Source organism: Arachis ipaensis, chromosome B06, assembly GCF_000816755.2.
Source record: "Arachis ipaensis cultivar K30076 chromosome B06, Araip1.1, whole genome shotgun sequence".
NCBI classification, from domain to species: Eukaryota; Viridiplantae; Streptophyta; class Magnoliopsida; order Fabales; family Fabaceae; genus Arachis; species Arachis ipaensis.
In genome coordinates, this window is record NC_029790.2 from 101,528,676 (window position 1) to 101,535,771 (window position 7,096).

Sequence of the window (7,096 nt, forward strand, 5' to 3'; positions counted from 1 at the left end):
TTCGTCTTGTTTCGTCTTTATATAATTATTCTTGTTTTCACTTTCTTAAAAAGAATAAAAATAAAAAAATTAAACAAATAAAAAAATACAATAACAACTAATTCACATATATAAAGAAAAAAAAATCTAATCATAAAAATAAACAATTTTAAAAAGTATTACAAGTCTGTAAAGTTTGGAATTTATGTTATTGTCAAATACAAAGAACACGACATATACTATGTAGTTTTTTAATTTTTAAAATTTAGTCCAGAAAAGCGATACATTGGGTGTAGTACATATTCTATCCAAAAATACAAAGAACACTACACTTTAGGTATCGCATAGTGTTCCATTTGTAAAAAAGAAAAGGTTATTAGTTAAATACAATGTTAAAATTAAGTTATAATTCATCTTTTTGTATTTTTGGCAAGAAATAATAATAATTACCAGTTTACTACAAAGAAAAACTACATGATGCATGTAGTGTTTAATAATTAATACAATAAACTAGGGGTGTCCGCGGATCGGATCGGATCGGATCGGATATGGCCGAAAATTCGATTCGATCTGCACAATTTCTATCGGATCGGATCGGATATGATATTCGCACTTTTTAGTGCCGGATCCGATCCGCACATTTGCGGATCGGGTCGGATCGGATATCGAATATATCCGCATAATTAAACCTTCTCTTTTTAATCATATTTCTATGTAAAAATAATTCGATAAAAATATTTCTTTCATACTTTTAAACTTATTTATTCCTAAAATATTTTTAATCAAACTCTCTCTAAATAACAAAAATAAAATAATACAATATATGAATAATAATTACTAACTAAAACATACAAACAAGTAAACATAATACCAAACATATATATATTTATTTATTTTTTATTTATTATAGTGCGGATCTGTGGATCTGCGGATCGGATACGCGGATGTAGAGCAGATATCCCCGATCTGATCTGCAAAGGGTGCGGATCGGATACGGATATTTACCGCGGATCTGCGGATACGATCTGATCTATGGACACCCCTACAATAAACTGACACTTTTGTATAGAAAGCGACAAGGTACATGTATTATTCAGTATAATTTTGGAAACTTAACCTGATCATTGACGTGTCTCGTTTTATATTTTTTAACTTAAGGAGGACGTATATATATTGATATGAATTAATAATATCGTATAATGTATGAATATTCAAAATTTTCAGTCAATGTAACATCGACATATAATTAAGAAGTAATTGGAAGAAGAATACAGAACAAGAAAAATATATTGATAGAAATTGTAAAACCAAAGGAATAGTTGTGAAGTCAAGCCATATAGTCAATTATGAGTGCTGGATAATGAATTAAGAAGAGAATAAAGAGTTGAGAGAGAAGAAAGCACATCAAAAATATCAGGAGAAAAGGAGTACCACATCATGCTGCCCTCTCATAGCTTTCCAAGCGAGTATTTGTAGTTCTAATTCTCTCACTTCTTCTTGGTCCTCGATGCAGCGGGTCATTCTCCACATATCTCTTTTTCTGTAACTAACTTTTTTCCAATTGAAATACTTGCATTCACCATTCCATCATCCTTTTGTTTTACGTGGTCTGCTATGGGTGCTGCTCCTTTATTCATACACGTAACATCACCCTTCCCATTGAGAACAACCTTGTCCTCAAGGCTGAATTGAGAAAAAACTCTGACAAAAGTGTCAGCATTCTCCTAAGTTGAGATACACGCCTTCCCTTCACCCTATTGGACCAAGATCTCATAGTTCTCGTGACCATCCTTGATTATTGTTCGTGCCTCAAGTATTGCATGTGGCTATAATGTGGGACCAACCTCATTGGACTGAAGTGGTAGTGGCAAGTATGGAGGGTTTGGCTCTCCACGAAACTTCTTTAAAGCAGAAATGTGAAAAGCATCCTGAATCTTCACCACCGGTGGCAAGTCCAACTTATATGCGACATCACTTAGCTTTTTCTTGATCAGGAAGGGTCCATAGTAGCGCATTCCCAATTTTCGGTTTTTTCGTAAGGCCACCGAGTGTTGCCGATAAGGCTGCAACTTGACCAGCACCAATTCGCCTTCAACAAACTCTTCCTAACGACAATGACAATTAGCAAATTGCTGCATAAAATGTTGTTCACACGACAAGTGCATCTTGAAAAAATCTAAAAGCTTGTTCCGCTATAATAACAATTCCTGTAGTGAAGGTTCATCCTCGACGGAGAATTCATAGCTCACAAGAGCTGGGGGTTACGGTCAAACAAGGCTTTAAATGGAGTCATCTTTATGTTACTATGGAAGGATGTATTATACCAATATTGGGCCAAGAAAGCATCTCCAACCATCTCTGAGGTTGATTGGAACAGAGGCAATGCAAATACATCTCAAGGGATTTGTTGAGAACTTCACTTTGGCCATCGGACTAAGGGTGGTAGGCCGAGCTCATTGCCAGTGTCGTACCTTGAAGTTTGAATAGTTATTGCCAAAAGTTACTCATGAAAACCTTGTCCATTTCTGATACAATTGATTTTGAAAACCCATGAATCTTCACTATATTCATGATAAATGCTTCAGCCATTGTCCTGCTAGAGAAATCATACTTATGTGAAATAAAATGGGAGAATTTTGTCAAACGGTCAATGATTACCATGATAACCGAGTAGCCATTAGCTGGAGGCAGAGCCACAATAAAGTCCATGACTATATCCTCCCAAACTTGTGACGGAATTAGTAGTGGTTGTAGCAGCCCAACCGACAACTTGGTATCCACCTTAGCTCGCTGGCAAATGGAGTAGGAAAGAACATAGCGGCATATATCGCGCTGCATATTTGGCCAATAAAAGGAGGAACAAATACGCTCAACTGTCTTAGCTATCCCAGCATGACCTCCTAGTATACCGTCATGATATTCCTTGAGAATTACTTGAATTAAATTGCTGTTGGCAGGCACAACTACCTAGTTACGCCAAAGAAGCTCCCCATTCTTCAAAGAATAATTATGATCACTCAGAAAATTAGTATGGCATTGTCGCAGAATCTCTTATAGTGCTGCATCTACTTCAACCTCTTGATTTAAAATCTTCAACCAATCAAACTTAGGTGTAGACCAAGCCCCAAAATAGCAACACGAAAGAGCATCAATAGGGATATTCTCTGGTGCTGGTTTATACTGAATTTCAAAATCAAAATTCAGCAGCTTATAGAGTCACTTGTGTTGCTCAGGTGTATGCAGATCTTGTTCTAGCAAGGACTTGAGACTCCTTTGATCAGTTCGGATCACAAATTTCTTACTAAGCAAATAGTGGCAAAATTTTACCACGGCTTCAGTAATTGCATAAAATTCCCTAACATATGTTGACTGCCTTTGCATCAATGGGGACAGCTTCTTGGAGAAAAAAGCAATAGGATGTTTGCCTTGTGAGAGTACTGCATCTATTCCTATACCTGAAGCATCAGTTTCTAGTTCAAAGGGCAGATCAAAGTTTGGCAACGCCAAAATAGTCTTGAAGAGATGGCCACTTTGAGTTTCTCAATGGCTTGAGCTGTAAGAGAAGTCCAATCAAATGCGTCTTTCTTTAATAAATCAGTTAAAGAGGCTGCTAAAGAAGTATATCCCTAAATAAATTGTCGATAATATCCAGTCAATCCCAAAAATTCTCAAAGCTATTTAGGATTAGAAGTTGTTGGCCACTCATTGATTGCACGAACCTTTTTCAGTTCCATGTGAACTCCATCCCCTAAGATTGTGTGACCCAAATAATCCACCGTAGACACCCTAAAAAGACATTTTGAGAATTTTGCAAACAAGCATTCTTACTGAAGAAGCTGCAACACCAGCTTCAAATGATGCAAATGAGCCTCCCATGTTGAACTATATATTAAATATCATCGAAGAAAACCAGCACGAATTTCCTCAAGTAAGGACAAAAAACATTATTCATAAGACTTTGAAATATAGCCAGAGTGTTTGTTAGACCGAAGGGCGTGACCAACCATTCGTAGAGGCTTTGGTGGGTCCGGAAAGCCTTCTTAAAGTAATCTTCTAGTCTAACCCGAATTTGATGATATTCGGAACGCAAATCCAGCTTCAAAAACACAGTAGCTCCGAACAATTCGTCCAATAATTCATCTATCGTTGGGATAGGGAAATTGTCCTTAATTGTGATTCTGTTCAAGGCACGATAATTGATACAAAAGCACCATGATCTATCTTTCTTTTTCACCAATGGGCTAGGATGTATAATGCCTTCCTTCAACATATCTTGCATCATAAGTTCAATTTCTGCCTTTTGATTGTGGGAATATCTATAGGCTCTTGCCTTAACAAGTTCAGCACCCTTAACCAACAGAATGGCATGATCATGGGATCTTAGAGGAGGTAGGCCCAAAGGTGTATCTAATACAGCAGCATGTGAATACAGTAAGGCTGCTAAGTCAAGTTGCATGTCACTAGGCAATTTCAAGCCACTTTTCTCCTCTTGATTAGCATGTTGGACCTGCAATGTCAAGCATTCTACTATAGCATCAGTATTCACGAATCTTCTAATGTGATGATATTGTGTTTGTATAAGTGTGGGATTTTTGTCACCATAAACTGTGAGAAACTTTTCTTCATACAAAAACTTAATGAAAACCGCGTCATAGTCGACTATGTGAGCTCGAAGACGCTTCAACCATGTAGTGCCCAATACCAGATCACCCCCAGCAACATTAAGGACATATACATCAGGAACAATCACAGCATAGCCGCGAAAATCCGCCTCCAAGGAAGGGATTCGCCCCTCCACTGTCTTAACGTCGAAGTTACCCACGATCACCTTAAATCCTGAAGCAGGTTTGACAGCCAGGTTTAGAAAGTTTGCTATTCGGGGTTGAATAAAGATATCAGAGCTTCCCCCATCTAAAAGCACTTGAATCGGCAGTCCATTAATCGAAGTTGTCATTCTAATAGTAGCAGGGCCAGTAGGAAAGGTGATGCTCCAATACTAGTTGTTCCAACTGTGCCATAGTATCGTCAGAAGTTGGAACCTCTACCAGCATGTTCGCAACTGGAAGATCCTCATCTTGATCTAATTACAAAATCATGAGCTGACAATTTGAGCAACGATGAGAAGCCAAAAACCTTTCATCGCACCAGTAATATAACCCTTTGTCATGCCTACTCTGCATCTCTGTGGGACTTAGATGGAGAATAGGGGATTTGGTAGGTGATTGTATCGGATGCTGTGGCGGAGATAGTAACAAAAGTGGCAAGGTACTACGCGTTGGAACCCGAGGCAGAGCCAGAGTTGGCGGGATGCGTGATAGTTGGCAGGTCTCGTAGTGGCTCTTGGCATTGTCACAAACTTATCCTCATAGAAGCGGGCTAAGGTGAGTGTGCGCATCAGTGATGGCAGGCACTGAGCCTTAACCTCATGGTGAATCTCCTGTCGTAATCCACTAATGAAACAATCGCGCAAGGCCTCAGTTAGCTCTATACTAGTACGATTGGCCAGAGACAAATTCAACATAATACTCGCCTACTGTAGCCATTTGTTGTAATTTGAATAAGAGTTCCCTGAGTGATTCAAAGAGAGAAGACCCGAATTCCAGTTTTAGAGCTCTCTTCAGTTGATTCCATGAACGAAATTGAGCTGTGCGCTGAGACATTTGGAACCAAGGGATCGCTGGTCCTACCATGTGAATTGCAGTGATGCCAATTAGCTCTTCCTCTGGTATCCTAAAAAAATTGAAGTACTGATCCATGGAGAAGATCCACCCCAATGCATTTGAACCATCGAATTTGGGAAGATCAAAATTCACCCTCTGATTCAACCCCACACGAGTTTGCCAGTCAGCCTCCGAGTTCGAACCATAGGTGTGCTCTTGCGAAGGGGAACGGCTACGAGCCCGATCTTGTAAAAGCTGAGTCAATGATGAATGGATCTCATCAAATTTGATTTTTGCCACCTCATTAGCGAGAGCACGTTCGGCTCTGTTCTCATCGCGTGTCGCTTCGATCATGTGAAACAAATTCTTGACCTCAGCCTCTAAACTCTTCATGCGAGTGTTATCGGCGACAGCCATGGTGGAATGAAGGCACCAATTGTAAGGAGGATGAAATATACGTATATATATTAATATAAATTGGTAATGTGGTATAATAAATATTTAAAATTCTCAGTCAAAGTAACAGTAACATATACTTGAGAAGTAATTAGAGAAAGAAAACAGAATAAGAAAATATATTGACAGAAATTATAGAACTAACGGAATAATTGTGAAGTCAAGTCATAGAGTCAATTGTGAGTGCTAGATACATGAAGAGAATAAAAAAGAAGGAATTAAAAAGAGAATAAGGAGTTGAGAGAGAGGAAAGCACAATAGAAATATCAGGAGAAAAAGAGTACCACATCACAATGCCTTCTAGCCTTCCAAGCGAGTATTTGTAGTTCTAATTCTCTCACTTCTTCTTGATCCTTAATGCAGCGGGTCATTCTCCACATGTCCCTTTTCCGTAACTAACTTTTTCTCAATTGAAATGCTTGCATTTACCATTCCATCTTGCTTTTGTTTTGCGTGACTTGCTATGGGTGTTGCTCCTTTATTCATACACGTAACAGTAGTATTTATGTTTGGTAAACTAAATTAAAATTAACTTTTAATAAGCACAAGTAACAACAAGTGTCTTTGGTAAAGTAATTTTTAAATTTAAAAATACTTAATAGACATTAATATAAAAATTAAATTTGGATATTGATTAAGGTACGAAGTTATATTAAACTTTTTAATTTTGATAAGCACAAGTAAACTTTTAACTAAAAACTCTCTTAAATTTTTTTAGAAACATCTCTAATTTTTAAAAATTACAAGCATAATAAATACATAAACTTTTTGATTTATCAAACATAAAATAAAGTGCTACATCTTTAAAAAATTTTACTAAACCAAACCTAACACAAAACAAAAAAAGTATGAAAAGAAAAGACTAATATAAAAAGATTGAGAGAGATAGAGAAGAACACTTTTTTTTAATATAATATTGTTCAAATTTAATCTATTAAGATTTTTTAAACTAAGTTTGTGAGTATAAAATGGTATAAGTACAGATAAAAAAATTAATTATT